The sequence below is a fragment of the Dendrobates tinctorius genome, unplaced genomic scaffold (genome assembly GCF_039654945.1).
Source record: "Dendrobates tinctorius isolate UK_male_01 unplaced genomic scaffold, ASM3965494v1 ptg000083l, whole genome shotgun sequence".
NCBI lineage: Eukaryota > Metazoa > Chordata > Amphibia > Anura > Dendrobatidae > Dendrobates > Dendrobates tinctorius.
The window spans coordinates 35,518,916-35,546,130 of NW_027361751.1; the positions used below are offsets into that span (position 1 = coordinate 35,518,916).

Here is a 27,215-nt window from a genome sequence, read left to right on the forward strand (position 1 = left end):
GGCAACAGTGACTCAAATTGCCACCCGTTACAACCAAGGTAGGCAGAAGAGCATCTCTGGACGCACAGTGCGTCGAACTTTGAGGCAGATGGGCTACAGCAGCAGAAGACCACACTGGGTACCACTCCTCTCAGCTAAGAACAGGAAACTGAGGCTACAATTTGCACAAGCTCATCGAAATTGGACAGTAGAAGATTGGAAAAACGTTGCCTGGTCTGATGAGTCTCGATTTCTGCTGCGACATTCGGATGGTACGGTCAGAATTTGGCGTAAACAACATGAAAGCATGGATCCATCCAGCCTTGTATCAACGGTTCAGGCTGGTGGTGGTGGTGTCATGGTGTGGGGAATTTTTTCTTGGCACTCTTTGGGCCCCTTGGTACCAATTGAGCATCGTTGCAACGCCACAGCCTACCTGAGTATTGTTGCTGACCATGTCCATCCCTTTATGACCACAATGTACCCAACATCTGATGGCTACTTTCAGCAGGATAATGCGCCATGTCATAAAGCTCGAATCATCTCAGATTGGTTTCTTGACCATGACAATGAGTTCACTGTACTCAAATGGCCTCCTCAGTCACCAGATCTCAATCCAATAGAGCATCTTTGGGATGTGGTGGAACGGGAGATTCGCATCAGGGATGTGCAGCCGACAAATCTGCGCCAACTGTGTGATGCCATCATGTCAATATGGTCCAAAATCTCTGAGGAATGCTTCCAGCACCTTGTTGAATCTCTGCCACGAAGAATTGAGGCAGTTCTGAAGGCAAAAGGGGGTCCAACCCGTTACTAGCATGGTGTACCTAATAAAGTGGCCAGTGAGTGTATATCCTCTAGGGATCCCGCAAGGAAATGTTTATGACTGGTGATAAAAGATGAAAGGCACCTAAAGTTATCATTCATGTTACATATAGTCAATAGATATATGAAGAAATACCAAAAAGGTAGATAGATGAGGCTTGTGAGACAATCTCTTACTATCCTAATTTCCCACGAGATATTGTGTATGCAAAGCACCCCATGGGTATTCCTATAGAGCAGGGGTGGTAATTAATTTTCCCAAGGGTCCACATTAGAGACCGTGATTTATGGAACCATTAGGCTGTAATTACTTCTGCTCAATATTAATATTAACATATTATAATTGTTATATTAATATTTAATGTATAACTTAATTTTGTGCAAAATTAAGTATGCTAGCACCCCTATATACAGGAACACCCACCCAGCTCCCTACATACAGTATGAGTCCCCACAGTCCCCTTATATATAGTATGAGTGACCACATAGACCCATATATACAGTGTGAGCCCCCATATAGTCTCCTGTGTACAGCATGAGCCCTCAGATAGCCTCCCTATATGCAGCATGAGCCCTCAGATAGCCTCCCTATATGCATGAGCCCCCACATAGCCTCCCTATATGCAGCATGAGCCCCAACATAGCCTCCCTATATGCAGCATGAGCCCCAACATAGCTTCCCTATATGCAGCATGAGCCCCAACATAGCTTCCCTATATGCAGCATGAGCCCCCACTTAGCCTCCTTATATGCAGCATGACCCCCAACATAGCCTCCCTATATGCAGCATGAGCCCCCACATAGCCTCCCTATATGCAGCATGAGCCCCAACATAGCCTCCCTATATGCAGCATGAGCCCCAACATAGCTTCCCTATATGCAGCATGAGCCCCCACATAGCCTCCTTATATGCAGCATGAGCCCCCACATAGCCTCCCTATATGCAGCATGAGCCCCAACATAGCCTCCCTATATGCAGCATGAGCCCCAACATAGCTTCCCTATATGCAGCATGAACCCCCACATAGCCTCCCTATATGCAGCATGAGCCCCCACATAGCCTCCCTATATGCAGCATGAGCCCCAACATAGCCTCCCTATATGCAGCATGAGCCCCCACATAGCCTCCCTATATGCAGCATGAGCCCCAACATAGCTTCCCTATATGCAGCATGAGCCCCCACATAGCTTCCCTATATGCAGCATGAGTCCCAATGTAGCCTCCCTATATGCAGCATGAGTCCCAACATAGCCTCCCTATATGCAGCATGAGTCCCAATGTAGCCTCCCTATATGCAGCATGAGCCCCAACATAGCCTCCCTATATGCAGCATGAGCCCCCACATAGCCTCCCTATATGCAGCATGAGCCCCCACATAGCTTCCCTATATGCAGCATGAGCCCCCACATAGCCTCCCTATATGCAGCATGAGCCCCCACATAGCCTCCCTATATGCAGCATGAGCCCCCACATAGCCTCCCTATATGCAGCATGAGCCCCCACATAGCCTCCCTATATGCAGCATGAGCCCCCACATAGCCTCCTTATATGCAGCATGAGCCCCCACATAGCCTCCTTATATGCAGCATGAGCCCCCACATAGCCTCCCTATATGCAGCATGAGCCCCAACATAGCCTCCCTATATGCAGCATGAGCCCCCATATAGCCTCCCTATATGCAGCATGAGCCCCCACATAGCCTCCCTATATGCAGCATGAGCCCCCACATAGCCTCCCTATATGCAGCATGAGCCCCCACATAGCCTCCCTATATGCAGTATGACCTGTTTCACCAATCAGTTATTTGCCCAATGAACACAGTGTGCAGATCCAGAGGAAGAATATCAGCATGTTTTTGTTATGTAATCTGTCAGCAGCATGATGCAGGGACAGAGACCCTGATTCCAGTGATGTATCACTTAGTTTACAGGGAGCAGGGTGGACTAGGATGCACCAGACACCTAATTCTCTGGTGATAATATCCTGTTCATAAAACACTCATTTAATTGAAACAGCAAAAAAACAGCCCAATAAGTGACACATTGCTGCCCGTATATCATGCTGCACTCAGGTTTCATGGCAATCAACTGCTGACAGATGCCTTTTAATAAACATGAGACAGTTGCAATATAGAATTGTCAAGATCAGTTAAAGGTAGATTCATCCGCCCCATTATCTATGGAAGTAATACAACAGAGCATAAAGAAGATTTATGCTTGTTAGAGCTTGTAAAACATTTTCCATGATCTTAGTAGCTGTAAAATTGCCAGTAAAGCCCCAATATGGCCTCCGCAATCAGCTCAACCCTCAGGCGGCACTAAAATATTCCGAGGTGAATCTCACACTAACTGCACCACGTTCTCCTGACCCGTTCTTTTCCACTTTTATTGTCCATTAGTACGGTGGTGTTAACATTGAGCCAACCATTTAATTACAGATGTCCCAGTGGAGAAATAATTGTCATTTGTCGGATGTGTAAGTTTCACACTGTGCTAGGCAATTATTATTCCTATCGTAACATATCCACCGCATGTCCTATAACAATAACCTGCTGGGGTAGCATTTACCTGGCTTCTGGCTCATTAATTATCACTTTGTTGCACTTGTCACGTTCCCAGTGTTCTTATTCTATATTACTAAACCAAGCCAAAAAACACAGTAGCCAACAGCTCAAGTGGGTAGAATATTCTTGTAGAGGGATTACAAACACATTAATGCCGAATTACTAACAATGGGAAGAGACGAAAGAGACATACAGGTGCTTCTCACTAAATTATAATATCAAAAAGTTAATTTATTTCAGTTCTTCAATACAAAAAGTGAAATTCATACATTGTATGAAGCCATTACAAACAGAGTGATCTATTTCAAGTGTTTATTTCCGTTAATGTTGATGATTGTGGCTTACAGCCAATGAAAACCCAAAAGTCATTATCTCAGTAAATTAGAATAATTAACAATAAGCACCCAAAAAGGCTTCCTAAGCGTTTAAAAGGGGCCATTAGTCTAAGTAGGCTCCACAATCATGGGGAAGACTGCTGCCTTGACAGATGTCCAGAAGGCAATCATTGACACACTCCACAAGGAGGGTAAGCCACAAAAGGTCATTGCTAAAGAAGCTGACTGTTCACAGAGTTCTGTATCCATATTAATTGAAAGTCGAGTGGAAGCAAAAAGTGTGGTAGGAAAGCAACCGGGATAACTGCAGCCTTGAAAGGATTGTTAAGACTATTTAAAAATTTGGGGGAGATTCACAAGGAGTGGACTGTTACTGGAGTCATTGCTTCAAGAGCCACCACACACAGACATCAGACAATAGACATCAGAAGCGTCTTACCTGGGCCAAGGAGAAAAAGAACTGGACTGTTGCTCATTGGACCAAGGTGTTGTTTTCAGATGAAAGTAAATTTTGGAAATCAAGGTCACAGAGTCTGGAGGAAGAGTGAAGAGGCCACAATCCAAGCTGCTTGAGGTCTAGTGTGAAGTTTCCACAATCAGTGATGGTTTGTGGAGCCATATCATCTGCTGGTGTAGGTCCACTGTGTTTTATCAAGACCAAAGTCAGCACAGCACTTCATGCTTCCCTCTGCTGACAAGCTTTTTGGAGATGGAAATTTCATTCCCCAGCAGGACTTGGCACCTGTCCACACTGCCAAAAATACCAATACCTGGTTTAAAAACAACAGTATCACAGTGCTTGTTTGGCCAAACTCACCTGACCTTAACCCCATAGAGGAAGCAACCTGGGCTTCCATTACACCTCAGCAGTGCCACAGACTGATCGCCTCCATGTCACACTGATGCAGTAATTGATGTAAAAGAAGCCCCGACCACGTACTGAGTGCATTTACTGAACATACATTTCAGTAGGCCAACATTTAAGATTTTAAAATCCTTTTTCAAGCTATTGTTATAAAGTATTCTGATTTACTGAGATAATGACTTTTGGGTTTTCATTGGTGTAAGCCATAATCATCAACATTAACAGAAATAAACACGTGAAATAGGTCACTCTGTGTGTAATGACTCTATAGAATATGAGTTTCACTTTTTGTATTGAGAACTAGAGTTGAGCGACTTTTGTTTTTTTAGGGTCGCGTTTCGTTTCGTGAAACCCGACTTTTCCAAAAGTCGGGTCGAGCAAGATCGTCCGATTATAGGGAAAAGTCGGGGTCGTCCCGAAACACGAAACCCAATGTAAGTCAATGGGGAATAAAAGTCGGCAGTGAGAGGAGGACAGGAAACACACCAACAGTGCCCATTTGAATGCCAAAAGCATCAATTCTTCTTACTTAAGCTTGTCAACCTTAATTAACTTCATAATACAAGTTACGCACTGAAAAATTTGGGTTATTTGGCTACAGACTGTGGGGGGGGAGGGCTGGCTCCAGGTTTTCATGTGCCCTGGGCGAAAGAGCGCCCCTTTAACACATACCACAACTCATCATGCTCCGATACGGCAGAGAAATAGCGGTATAGTACAATGAAAAATACCTCACTTTTTACATCTCATGACGAGGCCCATCTATTTCTCCATACAGAATCATTGGTCCCATATAATGTTTGAAACAGTATATGATGAGCTCCACATAATGCTACAGTATATGTTGGTCCCCATGGATGAAGCTCTACTGTCTTATGGGCCCAAATAATGCTCCAAACATAATGGGCCCCATTTCTAATGCTCTAGTGTATAATGGGCCCTGTAAATGCTGCTCCAGTGTCTGATGTCCACCTTTGGAATGTTCCAGTGTATGGTGGGCCCCATCTATCATTCTCAGATGGTGTTAGGCCCAGTATGGATTGCACGTGATTGCACAAAGGTGAGAAAGGGTACCGTATCCCCAGATAACATGTATGGATAGTGTACACATTCAAAATATATGTCTATACATCAGGAGGCAGGCTCAGACGGTGTTAGGCCCAGTATGGATTGCACGTGATTGCACAAAGGTTAGAAAGGGTACCGTATCCCCAGATAACATGTATGGATAGCGTACACATTCAAAATATATGTCTCAGGAGGCAGGCTCAGACGGTGTTAGGCCCAGTATGGATTGCACGTGATTGCACAAAGGTTAGAAAGGGTACCGTATCCCCAGATAACATGTATGGATAGCGTACACATTCAAAATATATGTCTCAGGAGGCAGGCTCAGACGGTGTTAGGCCCAGTATGGATTGCACGTGATTGCACAAAGGTTAGAAAGGGTACCGTATCCCCAGATAACATGTATGGATAGCGTACACATTCAAAATATATGTCTCAGGAGGCAGGCTCAGACGGTGTTAGGCCCAGTATGGATTGCACGTGATTGCACAAAGGTTAGAAAGGGTACCGTATCCCCAGATAACATGTATGGATAGCGTACACATTCAAAATATATGTCTCAGGAGGCAGGCTCAGACGGTGTTAGGCCCAGTATGGATTGCACGTGATTGCACAAAGGTTAGAAAGGGTACCGTATCCCCAGATAACATGTATGGATAGCGTACACATTCAAAATATATGTCTCAGGAGGCAGGCTCAGACGGTGTTAGGCCCAGTATGGATTGCACGTGATTGCACAAAGGTTAGAAAGGGTACCGTATCCCCAGATAACATGTATGGATAGCGTACACATTCAAAATATATGTCTCAGGAGGCAGGCTCAGACGGTGTTAGGCCCAGTATGGATTGCACGTGATTGCACAAAGGTTAGAAAGGGTCCCTTTTCCCCGGATAACATGTATGGATAGCGTACACATTCAAAATATATGTCTATACATCAGGAGGCAGGCTCAGACGGTGTCAGGCACAGAATGGATTTGACGGCCCAGATTACACAGCGGAGGAGCAGGGAGAGGTAAAGATTGCAAATGCTGGGGCCCTGGCCAAGCAAGGGGGGCCCACTCGTGGGCGTCGGTACTGGCACTGGGCCCCTCATAGTACAGCGGTGTGTCTGACGGCGGGTGTGCACCACCACCGTCAGAGACACTTGATTGCACTATGAGGGACCCTGTGCCAGTGCCCGCGCCCAAGAGTCGGCCTACCCACCTGTCCAGGGCAACGGCACTCGCACGGTGTCGTGCGCTAGGTGGTGACCCCGGCCATGGGGGGGGGGAGGCAGCACAGTTAGGGAGTTTTAGAAAGTGGCATATGTTGATGTTGGACATTCAGCTGATGCAAAAGGCGAAATAGGTGAAGTACCAGGAAGAGGTGGACCAAAGCAAGCCATTTTTCTGTCACCCTGTGTGTCATCAGGGGAAGGTGGGACAAAATCCTTGGAAACCCATGCGTGGTTCATTTTAATGAAGGTTAGATCATCCACATTTTGGGTTGACAGACGGGTCCTTTTTTCTGTCAGGATTGATCCAGCTGCACTGAAGACTCTTTCCGATAGCACACTTGCAGCTGGGCAAGCGAGCTCCTGTAAGGCATATTGTGCCAATTCAGGCCAGGTGTCCAGTTTAGCGGCCCAATAGTCAAAGGGGAATGACCTGTGTGGGAGAACATCGATATGGGAGGAAAAGTAGTTTGTAACCATAGTTGACAACTGCTGTCTCCTGTCACTTTCCATCGATGCAGTATTACCAGTTGTGTGAGCGGTATTTGAAAAATCAGTCCACAACATTGTCATGAAACCCCTGTCTCCAACGCCACTTCTGCTGTGTGCACCACGAACACCTCTGCCAAGCTGCCCCCGGCCCGTACGGCTCGTGTGAGAACCATCACCGCTGCTGTGTGCTGGGAATGCCTCAAGCAACCGATTTACCAGAGTTGCTTGTTTATTAGCCAATATTAGGTCAAGGTTCTCCTGTGGCATGATGTTTTGTAATTTGCCTTTATAGCGTGGATCCAGGATGCTGGCCAACCAGTAGTCGTCATCGTTCATCATTTTGGCAATGCGGGGGTCCCTTTTTAGGATCCGCAAGGCATAATCTGACATGTGGGCCAATGTTCCCGGTGTCAATGATGCACTGCGAGTGCTGGGTGGAGAAGCACTTTCTGGCAAATCCACATCCCTCCAGTCACGCACAAACCCTGTACAAGACCTTGCCACACCAACATTTTCACTTGCCCCACGAGATGCATCCTCCTCCCCTAAGTAATCATCCCCATCATCATCCTCCTCCTCCTCTTCTTCTTCCTCCACCTCGTCCAGGAGAGGTCCCTGAGCAGACAATGGCTGAATGTCATCAAGGATTCCCTCCTCCTCTTCCTCCTCATCAACATTGGCTGCAGACGCCTGCTCCTTAAGGTGCGTCAAAGTTTGCATGAGCAGATGCATAAGTGGGATGCTCATGGTTAGGATGGCGTCGTCTGCGCTTACCGGCCGTGTGCATTCCTCAAAACACTGAAGGACTTTACAAAGGTCTTTCAGCTTCGACCACTGCACACCTGTCAACTCCATGTCTGCTCTCAAAGTGCCTGGCCGTGTATCCTCCCACAAATGCATTATGGCCTGCCTCTGCTCGCACAGCCGCTCCACCATGTGCAGGGTGGAGTTCCACCTTGTTGCAATGTCGATAATGAGGCGGTGGTTGGGAAGGTGGAGCAATCGCTGCAGCTTCTGCATACGAACGGAGTGTACAGGCGACCGGCGGATGTGCGCGCACAGTCTTCGCACCTTCTTGAGCAGGGCTGTTAACTCCGGATAATTTTTGAGGAAGCACTGCACCACCAGGTTCAAGGTGTGAGCCAAGCAAGGTATGTGGCTGAGAGTTTTGAAAGGGCTATGGCTGCCACAAAATTACGGCCGTTATCACTAACTACCTTGCCTGCCTCAAGATGTACACTGCCCAGCCATGACTCAGTTTGTCGCTTCAAGTACTCGGCCAGCACCTCGGCGGTGTGTCTGTCGCCCAAACACATCATCTGCAACACAGCCTGCTGACGCTTTCCACTAGCTGCTCGATAGGGGGACACATCGTGTGCAACAGTGGCAGCTGCAGATGGAGTGCTTGTACGACTGCGCTCTGTGGACGAGCTTTCGCTTCTGGAGGAGGAGGAGGAGGAGGAGGGTCGAACGCCTACAGCCAACTGTTTCCTATACCGTGGGCTAGGCAGCACTGTCCCACCACCGCTGTCCCCTGTGGACCCTGCATCCACCACATTAACCCAGTGCGCAGTGATGGACACGTAATGGCCCTGGCCATGCCGACTGGACCATGCATCAGTTGTGAGGTGCACCTTTCCGCTCACTGACTGCTTGAGTGCATGGACAATGCGGTCTTTCACATGATGGTGGAGGGCTGGGATGGCTTTGCGAGAGAAGAAGTGGCGACTGGGTAGGTCATAGCGTGGTACTGCATAGGCCATGAGTTCGCGGAAAGCTGTGCTTTCCACCAACCGAAAGGGCATCATCTCAAACGAGATTAGTTTGGCAATGTGGGCATTCAAACCCAGTGTACGCGGATGAGAGACTGAGTACTTTCTTGACCTACTCATAGTGTCTGGGAGGGTGAGCTGGACTTGAGAGCTGCATATGGTGGAAGTAGCGGTGGACAGGGCGGACTGAGAGAGGGTTGATGATGGTGATGGAGTTGGTGTTGGTGTTCTTTCTGATGGCCTAGAATCAGTCTTTCGTTGATATAACAGTGGGATTCCCTGACTGCTGTGGTCTTGCAACGACACCTCAACATTTGCTGCTGTGCTAACCGGTGGGCTTACAGTGGGGGAAACAATGTAGCGTTGCTGACTACCTTCGTTGTGATCAGTTGCACATGTGGCACTTGAGGTTTGGTGTTGTGTCCACGCTTGCAAGTGCATGCTGGTTAAATGTCTAAGCATGCAACTGGTATTCAAATTTTTCAGATTTTTCCCTCGGCTAAAGGTCTTTGGGCACTTCTTACAGATAACCTTGGCCTGATCATGAGGATTTTGGTCAAAAAAGTGCCACACTGCACTCTTCCTACTTTGGCAGACATTTTGCGGCCTAGCACGCTGTGATCTTTTGACCCTCTGGACAAGCTGTCCAGCAACTCTTTTGATGTTTGGAACCTGTCTTTGGAGTGCTCTGGGCCTGCCAGATAACAGCTGTTGCGATGTCGATGTCTGCTGTGGATGCTCCTCATCTGAGCTATTGGAAGCAGCACCCTCTTCCCCCAATGGATGCCAATCTGGGTCAACAACTGGGTCATCCATCACCTCCTCTTCTATGTCATGTGCACCTTCCTCTGTGTCACCGTGTATGGTGGTATAGTGTGCGGGAAGGGGCACCTGAGTCTCATCAGGGTCAGAATCTGGCTCTGTACACTGCGAGGACAATGTAGTGCTCTGAGTGAATGTACCAGCAGAATCATCCATCAGCGGCTGTGCATCAGTGCACTCCATGTCAGATTCATCTTGGCCTGGGTAATTCACCATTTCACTTGATAATCCAGGCATGGTATGTGAAAACAGCTCCATGGAGTAATCAGTAGTATGGCCTGCGTCATCCTTCAATCTTGGTTGGGGTGAAGGACACAAGGAAAGGTGTGGTTCATGAACATGAGCCTCCAATGACAACTCAGTGCTTTTACTTTTTACAACTGAAGAAGAGGAGGCGATAGAGCTGGAGGCTGAGTCAGCAATGTAAGACAAAACTTTTTCCTGATGCTCTGGCTTTAAAAGCGGTTCGCCAACTCCTAGAAAACTAAGCGTTCGAGGCCTTATGTAGCCAGACGATGACGCAGGGTCAGCACCTCCTGCATTCGATCCTATTTTGCTCTTGCCACTACCATCAGATCCACCACCAACACCATCATTACCAGCTGCCAACCCCCGCCCAATTCCACGGCCTCTTCCACCAGCCTTCCTCATTTTTGGTAGAAATGTAGACAAAATCCAACAAACTATATAGTAATGTAAAACAAGGTACAAGGTGTCTATAGGACAGGGGAGATTTTGAATTTCTGCAGACACTTGTGGACACTGGACACTTTTGGATTGTGTGAGGCCCACTGATATCTGAGCGCTATGTGACAGGCTCAATGGCACAGCTGTGACCAAAGTGACTAGAGGATAAGGGAGATTTTGAATCTCTGCACACACTTTTGGACACTGGACACTTTTGGATTGTGTGAGGCCCACTGATATCTGAGCGCTATGTCACAGGCTCAATGGCACAGCTGTGACCAAAGTGACTAGAGGATAAGGGAGATTTTGAATCTCTGCACACACTTTTGGACACTGGACACTTTTGGATTGTGTGAGGCCCACTGATATCTGAGCGCTATGTGACAGGCTCGATGGCACAGCTGTGACCAAAGTGACTAGAGGATAAGGGAGATTTTGAGTCTCTGCACACACTTTTGGACACTGGACACTTTTGGATTGTGTGAGGCCCACTGATATCTGAGCGCTATGTGACAGGCTCGATGGCACAGCTGTGACCAAAGTGACTAGAGGATAAGGGAGATTTTGAATCTCTGCACACACTTTTGGACACTGGACACTTTTGGATTGTGTGAGGCCCACTGATATCTGAGCGCTATGTGACAGGCTCGATGGCACAGCTGTGACCAAAGTGACTAGAGGATAAGGGAGATTTTGAATCTCTGCACACACTTTTGGACACTGGACACTTTTGGATTGTGTGAGGCCCACTGATATCTGAGCGCTATGTCACAGGCTCGATGGCACAGCTGTGACCAAAGTGACTAGAGGATAAGGGAGATTTTGAATCTCTGCACACACTTTTGGACACTGGACACTTTTGGATTGTGTGAGGCCCACTGATATCTGAGCGCTATGTGACAGGCTCGATGGCACAGCTGTGACCAAAGTGACTAGAGGATAAGGGAGATTTTGAATCTCTGCACACACTTTTGGACACTGGATGGACACTTTTGGATTGTGTGAGGCCCACTGATATCTGAGCGCTATGTGACAGGCTCGATGGCACAGCTGTGACCAAAGTGACTAGAGGATAAGGGAGATTTTGAATCTCTGCACACACTTTTGGACACTGGACACTTTTGGATTGTGTGAGGCCCACTGATATCTGAGCGCTATGTGACAGGCTCGATGGCACAGCTGTGACCAAAGTGACTAGAGGATAAGGGAGATTTTGAATCTCTGCACACACTTTTGGACACTGGACACTTTTGGATTGTGTGAGGCCCACTGATATCTGAGCGCTATGTCACAGGCTCGATGGCACAGCTGTGACCAAAGTGACTAGAGGATAAGGGAGATTTTGAATCTCTGCACACACTTTTGGACACTGGACACTTTTGGATTGTGTGAGGCCCACTGATATCTGAGCGCTATGTGACAGGCTCGATGGCACAGCTGTGACCAATGTGACTAGAGGATAAGGGAGATTTTGAATCTCTGCACACACTTTTGGACACTGGACACTTTTGGATTGTGTGAGGCCCACTGTTATCTGAGCGCTATGTCACAGGCTCGAAGGCACAGCTGTGACCAAAGTGACTAGAGGATAAGGGAGATTTTGAATCTCTGCACACACTTTTGGACACTGGATGGACACTTTTGGATTGTGTGAGGCCCACTGATATCTGAGCGCTATGTGACAGGCTCGATGGCACAGCTGTGACCAAAGTGACTAGAGGATAAGGGAGATTTTGAATCTCTGCACACACTTTTGGACACTGGACACTTTTGGATTGTGTGAGGCCCAATGAATATCTGAGCGCTATGTGACAGGCTCGATGGCACAGCTGTGACAAAAGTGACTAGAGGATAAGCGAGATTGGATTGCTTTTAAAAAAGCAGTTTGTGGAGCAGTGGGTAAACAGCAATGCAGGAATGTCAGGAAGCCTTAAAAGGCAGCCCAACAACCAACACCACTGATACACCACTATATAGCCTCCCCTTGCACTGCACACACAGTGACTGGTGTGTTGTGCAGGCCAAATTGCTAGCAGCAGAAGCAGTTTTTTTTTCTTCTCAGCAGGACAAAAAAAAAAAATTGGGATTGCTTTTAAAAAAGCAGTTTGCGGAGCAGTGGGTAAACAGCAATGCAGGAATGTCAGGAAGCCTTAGAAGGCAGCCCAACAACCAACACCACTGATATACCACTATATAGCCTCCCCTTGCACTGCACACACAGTGACTGGTGTGTTGTGCAGGCCAAATCGCTAGCAGCAGAAGCAGTTTTTTTGTCTTCTTCCCTGCCTAACGCTCTCCCTACAGAATCAGCAGCAACCTCTCCCTATACTAAGATCGGCAGAAGTAAGATGGTGGTCGGCGTGCACGCCCTTTTATACCCCCTGTGCCGCCCACCAAAGCAAGCCAATCACTTGCATGCCCTTCTGAAAGATGGTGGTGACCTGTGCCTATGTCATCACGTTGCCCACAGTGTCCGTGGATCCTGATTGGCTGAAAAAGAGCGCAAAACAAACTTTTGAAACGCGACTTTGGCGCGTAAGTCGCCGACCTCGTGGCCGACCTCATCCTAGGGTCGGGTTTCGTTTCATGAAACCCGACTTTGCCAAAAGTCGGCGACTTTTGAATTTTTTCGACCCGTTTCGCTCAACTCTATTGAGAACTATTGAGAACTGAAATAAACTAACTTTTTGATGATAGTCTAATTTAGTGAGAAGCACCTGTATATGTTTTCAAAATATGTATTATTTTATTTACAGTTCAATATTCAAATACAATTAATATGACAGTGGAAATGCCTGAGCCAAGATAAGCAGGGTACTAAGTAATAGGGGTCAGAATGACTGCAAAACACTTTGTCTAACAGTCTTATATCCTTTTAACTTTATTGGACTGAGTTCTAGTTAATAAGGTGAGCATCTTCCCTACCATTCCTTTTAGCACTACATAATTTTATTGATTGACACAATGGAGTACTGCTGACCAGCACCTTTGAACAGAAAAAAGAAAGTGTGAGCAGGTGCAAGCTGCTATGGCTACATAATATACACTGCTCAAAGAAATAAAGGGAACATAAACAGCCTGTTGCAAATGGAATAGTGTTCCCTTTGTTTGTACACTGCTCAAAAAATAATCTGCTGTATTCTTTTCTTGGTAAGGTAAGCAGGCAGTCACAATGATAATTAAGCACATGTACTCGTTATTGGAGCTACTCGTCTACAAAACAAAAACTACCATAAATAAATTATAGATGTATAATATATACAACAGCTTAAAGGGAATGTGTTACAGAGGTGTATCTAGGCTTTCCGGCACCCGGGGCAAGAATTTGGTTTGGCCCCCCCCAAGGACATATGCGACTTGAACACTTAGTCATGTACCCACGAGCTGCTCTCCCTAATCCTCTCAATGTTCAGTAAAAAACTGAAAGCAGGAAGAGAAGCTCGTTGTCACAGGACCATAACTATGAAAATCGCATATGAGTGAAGTGTCCATGTGATGACTACTGGAACCTGCAGAGCTGAGTCCTGACATTGCAGCTTCTGAATTCTCACAACTAATGCACTGCACACTTTTAGGATTCTCCCTTGCCGATACACAGTCATGTCAGCACAAGTATGTGACTGATATACTTCTGGCCACATTCCGACTAGAAGTGTCCAGCCTCGCTCTGTTCATCTTCATTGAGTGAGGCCACACACGTCTAGTCAGCATGTGACCGCATGTATGTAAATTACCGGCACAAGAGAATTCTAACAGCGTGCAGTGAGCACTGTGAGAATTCAGAAGTCTGCAGTCACATAGAATGTCTGCAGGCTCAGCACAAACCTGGACAACCACTTTAATGCTTCTATCATAAATAAAAATATGAGAATTAGTCAGTATCACAAATAATATTTACATCCAGGTACCTTATAGATGACGTCGTCTCTGGAGTCGTTCTCCTTTTCTTCTTCTGGTCCAGACCCCATGATGAGTTTTCTCATCCACAGCTGTCTCTGCAGACTTCCATCTTCTCCGGTCTTCTGCAGCAAATCTCCACACGATCCCCTTAAAGATAGAAGTGTCATTATACTGCCCCTAAATACAAATATCTGCAATATACTGTCTCCTCACACTATTCCTCTCCCTCCTCATACTGTCTCCTCTAACATCCCACCTGTTCACCTTACTGTCTCCTCATATATTTACCCCCTCACTCTCTATACTGTCTGCTCACACATACCCCTCACTCCCCATACTGTGTCTGCACACATGCCATCACCCTCACTCCCCATACTGTGTCCACATACATTTTTCCCATCACTACTCATACTGTGTTCACATACATTTACCCGTTCGCACCCCTTACTGTCTGCACCCATCCCACAAACTGTTTCCTCATACATACATACTCTTCATTTTGTGTCCTCAAATCTCCCCACACACATTAAATCCCATCCCCACTCCAAATCCCCCCATCCCCAATCCCCCACACACATTAAGTACCCCCATCCCCACTCCAAATCCCCCCACACATTAAGTATCCCCCATCCCCACTCAATAACCCCGCGTCCCTACTCCCAAATCCACCCACACATTATGTACCCCCCACTCCAAATCCCCACACATATTAACCCCCATCTCCACTCATTAACCCCCATTCCCACTCATTTGCCTCAACACATTAACCTAATCTATCCCTGTGTGGCACAGCCAAAAGTTTTACCATAACCAGGTTCCCCGCATCATGTTCCCACATGCTTTATGCATCCATTAGCCCTCTGTGTCTGTACTGTTACACACTTAACATTATGGCTGGTCCATACAATCAGGGCAACTGTTACCACCCACCTTTCCTGTCTACCTCTTTCCTCATAGACTGTAAGCTTGCGAGCAGGGCCCTCATTCCTCTTGGTATTTGTTATGATCTATGTGATTATTATTATGCTGCAATGTCTATTGTCTGTACAAATCCCCTCTGAAATGTAAAGTGCTGCGGAATATGTCGGCACTATAGAAATAAAATAAAATGTATTATTATATTATTAACCCCCCACACACATTAACCCCCCACACACATTAACCCTCCCACTCATTAACCCCCCACACATTAACCCCCATCCCCACACAATAACCCCCATCCCCACATTAACCCCCATCTCCACTTATTATCGCCCCACTCATTAACCCCCCACACATTAACCCCCATCCCCACTCATTAACCCCCCACTCATTATCCCCCATCCCCACATTAACCTCCATCTCCACTCATTAACCCCTCCACTCATTAACCCCCATCCCCACATTAGCCCCCATCTCCACTCATTAACCCCATCCCCACATTAACCCCCATCTCCACTCATTAACCCCCATCCCTACATTAACCCCCATCTCCACTCATTAACCCCCCACTCATTAACCCCCATCCCCACATTAACCCCCATCTCCACTCATTAACACCAATCCCCACATTAACCCCCATCTCCACTCATTAACACCAATTCCCACATTAACCCCCATCTCCACTCATTAACCCCATCCCCATATTAACCCCCATCTCCACTCATTAACCCCCCACACATTAACCCCATCTCCACTTATTAACCCCCCCACTCATTAACCCCCATCCCCACATTAACCCCCATCTCCACTCATTAACCCCCATCCCCACGTTAACCCCCATCTCCACTCATTAACCCCCACACATTAACCCCCATCTCCACTCATTAACCCCCCACTCATTAACCCCCATCCCCACATTAACCCCCATCCCCACATTAACCCCATCTCCACTCATTAACCCCCATCTCCACATTAATCTCCATCTCCACTCATTAACCCCCCACACATTAACCCCCATTTCCACTCATTAACCCCCATCCCCCCATTAACCCCCATCTCCACTTATTAACCCCCCCACTCATTAACACCCCCCATCTCCCATCTTTGGTGGTTCTTCAGCTCCACAGAGGAGCCGGGGAGTGACGTCAGCAGCGTGATCACATGCCCTGATCACGCTGCTGATGTCGCTCTGACCTGGCGGTCTGTATAGACGCCAGTACAATTGCTGCCTGGGAGCCGGTGCGGCCTCCTTCTCTGCGCCGGCTGTCAGCTTGACAGCCGTCACAGAGAACAGCCGACTCACAGGACAGGGAGCGGCAGAACGCAGCCGCCGGTGGGAGACACTGCGGACCGCTGCATTAGGTGGCCCAACTGCGCCCCCCTGCTGGCTGCGCCCGAGGGAGCTGCCCCGGCTGCCCCCCCTGGATACGCCTCTGATGTGTTAGCTCGGAAATTCGTATCAAAGTAAGAACAGGTCCTTATAGAGGAAAGGAGCTAAGCGGAGCCATATCTTCACTTTAAGGCCACATGCACACTTTAAGTGTTTGGTGAGTTTTTTCTGAGTATTTGTAAGAGAAGACCAGAAGAGGAGCAATCAGAGCAAAAGTATATTAGAAACACGTCACCACTTCGGCATTTTTTGAACAGGAAACTGAGGTGTAACTCCGAGTTTTTGGGGAGCTTTGACTTTTTGACTACGTTTAGCAGAGTTTTCACTCAGTTTCTGCTCCAAAAACTGCTCTAAAACGCAGGGTGAAAATACTCCGTGTGTGTGTGTGTGTACACTGCGTCAATTAGATGACGGCGCAGTCACTGAGTCTACCCAGGCAAAGCCACTTCAGGGCAACTTTGACCGTCGTTCTTTCTATACTGTGGCATTGACATTGCTGTACGCTGTGTTCATTTTATAGGGCGCGTCTGCTGCGGTGGAATCCACCTAAAATGACTGTGTGAAAAATACCTTTCAGGTGAACTGGACAGAATGTTCTCCTTTACTGAGATTTGAACTGTTATTTGTCTTCATGTTTCATTCAGAAATCAGACTGCTCATATGTGATCCGAATGCAGTCCAATGATTTCAGCGCTCTCATTGACTTCCATGGCAGAGGGCGGTATGAATATTAGATCAAACTCTGGCATGCAGCAATTTTTTACTTTGGTTCGAGTTTGATCCGATGTTTTGTCAGATCGCACTTGGATCGATAATGCAGCTGTCTGCACGAGTCCAAAGATGTACAGATTCTATGCTGGTTCCATTAATTAATTTCTGCTCCATATGTGAACGTAGCTAAATAACTCATTCACACATCTGTGTGTCATGATCTGTGATTCATGGACTGACCGAATCCATAATCATATATGAGCAGGGTTGGACTGGCCCAGCACTGCACCGGAGGATTTTCTGGTGGGCCCTTAGTCCTTGAGGTCCCCAGTGTAGGAGGTAGAGGGGCCAGCCAGTAACTATGTTGGCTTAAACTTAGTGTTCATCATCAAATGTTCTTTCAGTTGAAATTTATTGTGGTGCAGAAACTACCAGCTCCCTGCACCGCATTAGTTACAAGTGGCCGCTGGAGGCTAGGAGATGACATCAGCTCTTGGCAAGTCGGCGCATGGTAGTTATATCCTACTAGCTATGAACGGGTTCTACGCCCGGGTGGCGAGCATTTTTATTGGTATATGGTACCCCATCATGGTATGTGCTGCCCCCTTCTATTCTGGTGTGCATGGCACCCATCCCTATCCTGGTATGCCTGGTACCCTATTTCTCATCCTGGTATGCATGGACCCCCCAATCCTGGAAGCATGACACCCTATTCCTCACCCTGGTATGCATGGTCCCCTCACCCCCCAATCCTGGTATGCATGGTACCCCCTTATCCCTATCCTGGTATGTATGGTCCCATCACGCCCCTATCCTGGTATGCATAGCCCCCTCACCCACCAATCCTGGTATGCATGGTCCTCTTGCCCCCCAATCCTGGTATGCATGGTTCCCTCACCCACCTATCCTGGTATGCATGGTCCCCTCACCCACCTATCCTGGTATGCATGGTCCCCTCACCCTCCTTTCGTGGTATGCATGGTCCCTTCACCCACCTTTTGTGGTATGCATAGTCCCCTCACCTCCATTTCGTGGTCCCCTCACCCCCCTTTCGTGGTATGCATGATATCCCTAACCCCCCTTTCGTGGTATGCATGGTCCCCTCACCCTCCTTTTGTGGTATGCATGGTCCCCTCACCCCCCTTTTGTGGTATGCATGGTCCCCTCACCCTCCTTTCGTGGTATACATGGTCCCCTCACCCCCCTTTCTTGGCATGCATGGTCCCCTCACCCCCCTTCATGGTATGCATGCTACCCCTCACCCCAATTTCATGGTATGCATGGTGCCCTTAACCCCTATTAAACTGCACACATAAAAAAAAACATTTATGCTCACCCTTCTTTCCTGCGCTCCAGCGCTGTCACGTTATGCTGGAGGCCGGGGGAGGAGTCTGGCACCGGAGTACGTGCATGCCCATAGCGCTGTCCGGCGCCATATTGCTGATGACACACTGCAAATGTGTCTTCGGTAAAATGGCGCCGGATCGCGCTATGCGCATGCGCGATTCCGGCCGCAGAGAAGCGCCGTGGCAGCGCTCCTCCCTGTCAGGTAAGTATGTAAGTATACACAGTAAATGGAGGGCACCACCAGAGAAATTTATATTTATATGTAAGAGCAAGAGGTCTCACCAGGGTATGCAAGTAGACATGTAGTAGAGCAAGAAAAAGTCAAACCCATAAAAGGGAGCACCTCAATTGCATAAGAAATATATATATACCAAATATATGTATAATACAAAATTTGAATTTTTATTATTCACCAAAAAAATACCTACAGAGACAGAACAAAACACATATAGTATAAAAACAATTAAAATTGCATCTGTGTGCAAAGGAGACTCAAGACCAAATGCCACACCTCAGTATAAAGGCAATGGCAAACCACAGCAGGCTCCCATAAAAGGCGATGAATGAATAAATATAACTGGCTTTAGAAATGTATGCCTACAAATGTACAAGCATGTATCACAAAAAACTTATATAAATATAAGACTCTGTATGTATTTTTTTGGTGAATAATAAAAATTCAAATTTTGTATTACACATATATTTGGTATATATATATATATTTCTTATGCAATTGAGGTGCTCCCTTTTATGGGTTTGACTTTTCCTTGCTCTACTACAAGTATGTAAGTGTGGTGCCCCTGAGGGTTCAGTCACCACAGAGGTACTGCACCTTCTCCTGAGGTGTGGTACCCCACCATTCAGGTAAGGTGGAGACACCTGACCACGCTCCAACACCTGCATCCCACACAACACAGTAGTGTAGCAAAGCACCCTTTGGTAGCTCCCTGCTTGGAACACGAAGCGTGCTGGGAGGCGGGTGGAGTTTAGTTGGCACCAAAAGAGCGGGAAGAGTTTAGGATTTAGTCAGTCTGACAGAGTCAGTGGAAGAGTGAAGATCCCCTGAGTGGGATGGATGAAGGAAGTGCTGCAGCCGACCTCAGTGACCTGAGTCCGCTGGCACAGGAAAGAGACATTGATGGAAAGCCTGACTCTCTCCATAAGAAGGAAGGATTAGTATGGAACATAAGGAGAGGAGGACTAAGGATTAGGGTTAGAGCAGAACCCTTCCCAAGTTCACAGCGCAAGGCCGGGGTCCGGTCCCCGAGGTTGTATGGATAATAATGGTCCTGCAGCAGACACCGGAGGAATAGAAGTTGTCACCACTTTATTCCCACACAAGACCTGGGGGCACAACAGCAACGAGAGTGAGCTGGGACTTGGTAGCAAAGTGTCCCCGAAGCAGGCTACAGCTGTCTGCTGTACAAGTAGAGTTCGTAAGAACATCTGACAGAAGGAACTCCAGTGTAACTCAGTACTGAGAGTACTTCACTATAGGCGCAAAGGGGAGACGATCAGAAAAGGCACATATGTTGGCGGAATGTTGGAAGAGAGTACTTCATCTTGCCTGGAAGTTGGCTGAGCCCCTGACCTGGAGGACACGGCACCGAGGCGGGCATCTGTATGCTCAACAGACCATAGTCTGTAAAGCTTTGGAACTACATGCCCTGGTGTACTCCGCTTATTACTGCAGCAACCCACTCAGCACTGCTACATCTCGGTGCCAGACACCACACTCTCTCCCTTAACACCTATCTTCTCCTTCTACTCTGCCCTGGGACTACAGCCCTACCTGTGGAGGGCTACACCATCATTGCTGCACCACACGATCTGTCCCAGAGGATCTGTCTGCAGCGTCGGCTTAACATCTTCATTGCTGAACACCACAGGTGGCGTCACAAATCACTCACTCAGACTTTAATCATCCCCACACTCAACATTCCCCTTTTACAATGGACGCCCAGGGCCACAGACCGGGTCACAGCTACCGTGACATCTCCCATTGAAATCCACCGGGCCCGGCTCCGAGTACCTCGCTGCCCTGGCGGGCGATTCATAAGTATAGCGGTATGCAGTGTGTACGCGTACCGCCATCCCCGACACCTACACACTCCTCACCGCTGGATGCCTCATTCTGTCTGGAGCCAGACTGCGCAGGCGCGTCGCATTTGCGACAGCAATTCTCTATATCATTTACACATGGTTTTCAAAGGAAATATTCTTTAAAACACTTATATACAGTTGTGCTCAAAAGTATACAGACCCTGGCAGAATTTTTGCTTTCTTGGCCTTTTTTCAGAGAATATGAATGATAAAGTTTTTCTCCACTCATGTTAGTGGTTGATGAAGCCATTTATTGTTTTTTTTTTTCTTTTTAAATCATAATGATAACCCTAAACATTCAAATGAACCTGATCAAAAGTTCACATACCCTGGTGATTTTGGCCTGATAACATGCACAGAAGTTGACAGAAATGGGTTTGACTGGCTACTAAAGGTAACATCTTCACCTGTGACCTGTTTGCTTGTAATCAGTGTGTGTGCATAAAAGCTGAGTGAGTTTCTGGGATCCAGACAGACTCTTGCATCTTTCATCCAGCCGCTGACTTTTCAGGATTGTGAGTAATGGGGAAAGCAAAAGAATTGTCAATGGATCTAAGTGAAAAGGTAGTTGAACTGTGACGACTGCGGCCACAGACGCGGCCCAGCAGGCGCCTCCACGCCGACGGCGAGCATCCCCCGGGGACGGGATATGTATGGACCCTCTATACCACAGAGGGGGACCCGGGCCTACCCAAACTAGGGAAGGGCAGCGACCGGGATACTGTGGCAGCTGAGCATGTGGACAAGGACACGTAGGACTTGATAACACCGCACAACTTCAGGTATAATAAAAGTAAAGTTTACTTAAAGTAAAGTCACAGTACATAGACAAAGCAGGGCTAAACCAGGACATCAGGACACACGAGTTCATCAGGACATCAAGACACACGAGGTCATCAGAACACATGAGGTCATCAAGACACAGGCAGGACATCAGGGTACACGAGGTCATCAGGGTCACCCACAGGACATCAGAGTCACCGGCATACATCAGACAGGAGTCGTTTGATTCCGGACATCCAACACGACCTACAGGCACTCATCAAGCTCCAGGGTCCAGGCAGCGGTCATCAGGCTCCAGACTGCGGTCGTCAGGCTCTGGGCATAGGACCTAGGAGGGAACTCAAGCGTGATGGTGCTAACACCGCAGGATTGCTGGGCCTGCATGGAGATAGCACCGCATGGTAGTCAGAGCACAGGATAGTAGATGCTCAGCAGGAACACCGGTTACAAGAGTCTCAGAGTCACTGGGTGCAGGGCTCCAAACACAGAGGGATTCCAGGAACATAACACAGCAGACAGTTCAGACATGGTCAGGTACAGGATAGGTACAGGATCAAGGATTCAAGCCTGGATACACCGCCTCCAGGCCAGGGAGAATTTAGACAGGGTCAGGTACAGGATAGGTACAGGATCAAGGATTCAGGCCCAGATATACTGCCTCCGGGGCAGGGCGAGGGTACAGGACAAAGCAGGAATCAAGACAGGGACTTTGGTACCATAACTAAGACAGACGAGGACCAGAGACACAGACACGAGACACACATGGCAAAGTCCCGGATCTTTGTGAGTTGTGAGTAGCTCTGGCCCCGCCCATAGGGCAGGGTAAGGTTATAAAGGAGCTGCCCCTCAGCAACCGGCTGGGGACAGCATTTCAAGTAAACACTAACCCTGATAAAAGCAGGGAAGGTGTGGCTGCGCACACCCTAAACACACAGAAACCACTACAGCACAGTCAGTGCAGGAACTGCAGCCTAGAGCACCTGGCAATGGCTGCCAGCCAAGACACACGTGGAAAGTCATGCACCAGCTGCAAATGACCTCGCAATCTGCGGACAGCTTCCACAATGGCAACCAGGGACCGCACATGCTGATGGCCAAGCAGCAGAGCAAAGACCTAACACATGTGCAGCTACGCAGCAGAGCAGGGAACTGAGCAGGCTCCATATAGGTAAAAGACAGCAGTATCCCAGCTCAATTAGGGGGAAAGGAGTAAGGGGTTAAAGCAAACACATGAATTGTCATGCCGACAAGCAGACAGACAGAACAGCGTGACATGAACTGTATAAAACAGGAAAGGACTACAAAGAGAAATCCAAGGAATTGATAATGCCAGTCAACAGCATTCAAACTGTTATTAACAAATGGAAAATCAGGGACTCTGTAAAAACAAAACCACGGTCAGGTGGACCAACAAAAATTTCATCCACAACTGCCAGGAAAATTGTTTGGGATGCAAAGAAAAATGCACAAATAACATCAGCTGAAATACTGGACTATCTGAAAACTAGCAGTGTGGCTGTTTCAAGATGCACAATAAGGAGACACTTGAAGAAAAATGGGCTGCATGGTCGACTCGCCAAAAGTAAGCCATTACTGTGCAAATGCCGTTACATTTGGAGAGAGGTCAAAAAGGCCTATGATGAAAGGAACACCATTCCTACTGTAAAGCACGGAGGTGGATCGCTGATGTTTTGGGGATGTGTGAGCTACAAAGGCACAAGAAACTTGGTCAAAGTTGAAGGAAAGATGAATGCAGCACGTTATCAGCAAAAACTGGAGGCAAATTTGCAATCATCAATCCGGAAGCTGCACATGGGACGTACTTGGACGTTCCAACATGACAACGATCCAAAACACAAGGCCAAGTCGACCTGTCATTGACTACAGCAGAACAAAGTGAAGGTTCTGGAGTGGCCATCTCAGTCTCCTGACCTCAATATCACTGAGCCACTCTGGGGAGATCTCAAGCGAGCAGTCCATGCTAGACAGCTCAGGTAGACAGCCCAGGAATTTACAGGAACTGGAGGCTTTTTGTCAAGAGTTGGCAGCTTTACCATCTGAGAAAATAAAGAACCTCATCCACAACTACCACAAAAGACTTCAAACTGTCAGTGATGTTAGAGAGGGCAATACATGGTATTACGAAATGGGGTATGTGAACTTTTGATGAGGGTCATTTGGATGTTTTGGGTTGTCATTATGATTTAAAACGAGAAAACACAGCAGTTTTGACAATAAACGGCTTCATCCAACGACTAACCACAAATGGAGAAAAAGTTTTGGCGTTATTCATATTTTCTGAAAAAGGCCAAGAAAGCAAAAATTCTGCCGGGGTATGTCAACTTTTGAGCACAACTGTAGATACATAATAGACAGATAGATATAGAAGAAAAGCCAGCAATTCATCCGCAGCGTACAGTTAAATCATGGCAGGTTAGAATAGATAGATATAATGATGTCACTGATATATACAGTATACAATTGTGCTCAAAAGTTTACATACCCCGGCAGAATATAAATAGCCTAGTTAGGGGCCAAGGATACTGTTCCCCCCAGGCTAAAAGCATCAGCTCTCAGCCGCCCCTGAAAAGGTGCATCTATAAGATGCACCAATTCTGGCACTTAGCCTCGCTCTTCCCGCTTGCCCTGTAGCGGTGGCAAATGGGGTGATAGTTGATGGGGGGTTGATGTCACCTTTGTATTTTCAAGTGACATCAAGCCCAGAGGTTAGTAATGGAGAGGCGTCTATAAGACACTCCCATTACTAACCCCGTAGTCATATTATAAAAAAAACACACCAAGAAAAAAGTCTTTTAATTGAAGGAATGACACAGACTCCTTTAATTACTCTTAATTAAACCATACTTGCGACATCTCCCATTCCACCGACGCCATTGTCTTCTGCAAAAGAGTTAAAATAAAAAAGCAATATTACCTTTTCGCAGAAAATATGATAATCCATTTGTCCTTCAACGGGTCTATCTCTGCTACATCTAGAAGGTTGCATGATGCGACTATGCAGCCTGTTCTGCCTTCTTCCACGTATGACACTGTGTGGATTCCAGCATACGGCTAAACCTTTCATCCACTCCCAGAAACAAGACTGTATGGGTGCTTAAGTCTATTATTTATTGGGATGATATGGACAACAATGGGAGATGATAACAGATGGTATAGTAGAACACAGTAGTAGATGAGATCAGGGGTTGTTGTACAGAGTTGTAGATGATATCAGAGATTGTTGAACACAGTAATGGATGATTCAGGTAAAAAGTATAAGAAACAGATAATGCAGCATGTCAGTACTGGCAGACAATATCACAGCAATACAGGGTACTATCACAACAGAGGCCATGATACAGGATGCTGTTATGTCGGTAACATGCATTATATAGTGTTAGGCGTCAGGTTCCTGTCGCTGCACAGCGGGAATCCCGAGCCTTGCTTCCGGCGGTCTCCCATTCCTCTTCAGCCGACTCGTCGCTCTGCCCAGACTAGCTCTGTGGGTTTGGTTGCTGCTGCCACCTCTGGTCCAGCTATAGCAATGCATGCTGGTCAGCAGCGAGCTATTCCTGGAACTAAGTCCTCCTTTCGGTCCACTGAGCATGCCCGTGGGACAATTTCCCATTGGAGATCGGAGGTCACGTGCTCAGGTCCTTCTCCAGCTTGGATTGAACCATCAGGAAGGTCCCGGAAGGACGCTGCTATAAAAAGGTTGCATGGCCGCTCGGCCATGCGCTAGTATAGACTAAATTACAAGACTATGAGGAGTGAGTGTTGTATGCATGTATAAATGTCTCTGGTTAATGACTCATTAAGAAACCCTAACCCTTGGTACGCATGTGTTGTGTAGCCTAGCCTGTTAAGCACCCAGGCTTAGGTGTAGGCAGAGGCAGAGTCTGAGACTGGCATCAGTGTCCACTGGTGGCTCTGCACGCCATGGTGCACGTGCTCAACACTCCACAGTCAGCATCTATAGTGGTGTCCGCAGGTGCGACGCCGAACGCTCAGAAGGTCTAGCGGGACCCTGTGTCCTTGGGGCAGAGTTCTGTGACCGCATTCTGTGCACTCCGTTGCCGAGCTCTGTGAGCTAAACAGGCTCCGGCATTTATGTTATGCGGTAGTGCGGCTCTGTGAGGTAACAGAGTTCGCCCTGTACACACTGGGTGATGTTAACCCGCGTGTGTTTTTCCTTTATACCGCCATACAGCATCCGCCATTACCTAGCAGCAGGATACCACTTCTGCACGATGGACCCCGGGTTGCGATGGCACTTTCTCATATTTTATATTTAGTGCAATCCGCAACCCTAACATATAGAAGCTGGGCAATACAACATACACAGCAGTAAAAGAGAAAGATATCTAAAACAACTAATGGCTGCCAGCTTTGCACTCACTGACCAGAGGATGCATATAACTATCATGCAGTGTAATAGTATTACAGGAGCTGAACATGCATTACAAACATCATGAGGCATGCATTATGGTGAGCTAACATAGATGCATAGCATGTTTTACATAAATGCATTAAACCTTACCGGAATCCGCTTGTTATAAGCAGTGGTTTTGCAGAGAGCTGAGCACATGTGAGCTGCTTAGTCCCCACAGAAATGGTTACATGCTGCAAACCCAGGAAGGAAGAAGGGCGGTTCTGAACAGTTAACCATTTAGGCTGCGTTCACACGTCGCTGTTTTTTCACGTTTTCGCGGCGGGTTTTAACATGCGATATTGCCGCGAACACGCAAAAAACAGCATCCCATGCAATCCTATGGATTCCGCAATGCTGTGCTAATGCAGCTGATTTTCCCGCGGCAGAATCGCATCCTGGAAAAATCCGCAGCATGCTCATCATTTTGCGGAATCGTGGCAATTCCGCCCACATAGGAATGCATTGTCCTGCTTACTTTCCGCATGTGGCTGTGCCCACCATGCGAAAAGTAAGCAGAACATTTGCGGATGGTACCCACGGTCCGGCGGAGAAGAGACTGTCTTCAGGGCTGTGGGTACCATATCCCTTTAAAAACTAGAATTAAAATAAAAAAATTGCGTTATGTTCACCTTCCGGCGTCCCGCGCAGCATCCCCAGGCTTCAGCGATACACGCGGCAGGTCCCGTTCCCAGTAATGCATTGCGATAATGACCTTTGCTGACGTCGCTGTCTCGCGAAACTGTAGCGGTCTCGCGAGACCGCAACGTCAAAGGTCATTGCCGCAATGGATTACTAGGAACGGGACCTGCCGGAGCATCGCGGAGGCCTGGGGACGCTGCGCGGGACGTCGGAAGGTGAATATAACCCGATTTTTATTTTTTTATTATTTTTAACATTAGATCTTTTTACTACTGATTCTGCATAGGCAGCCTCAATAGTAAAAAGTTGGTCACACTCGTCAAACTAGGTTTGACGAGTGTGACCAACCTGTCAATCAGTTCTC

At 47.4% G+C, this 27,215-nt stretch overlaps 1 protein-coding gene across 2 annotated transcripts in view; it reads left to right on the forward strand.

Moving 5' to 3' along the window:
* The window catches only part of LOC141097196 (ras-related protein Rab-3C), a 314,211-nt gene that overhangs the window by 257,984 nt on the left and 29,012 nt on the right, over nt 1-27,215 (forward strand). The window lies entirely within an intron of this gene.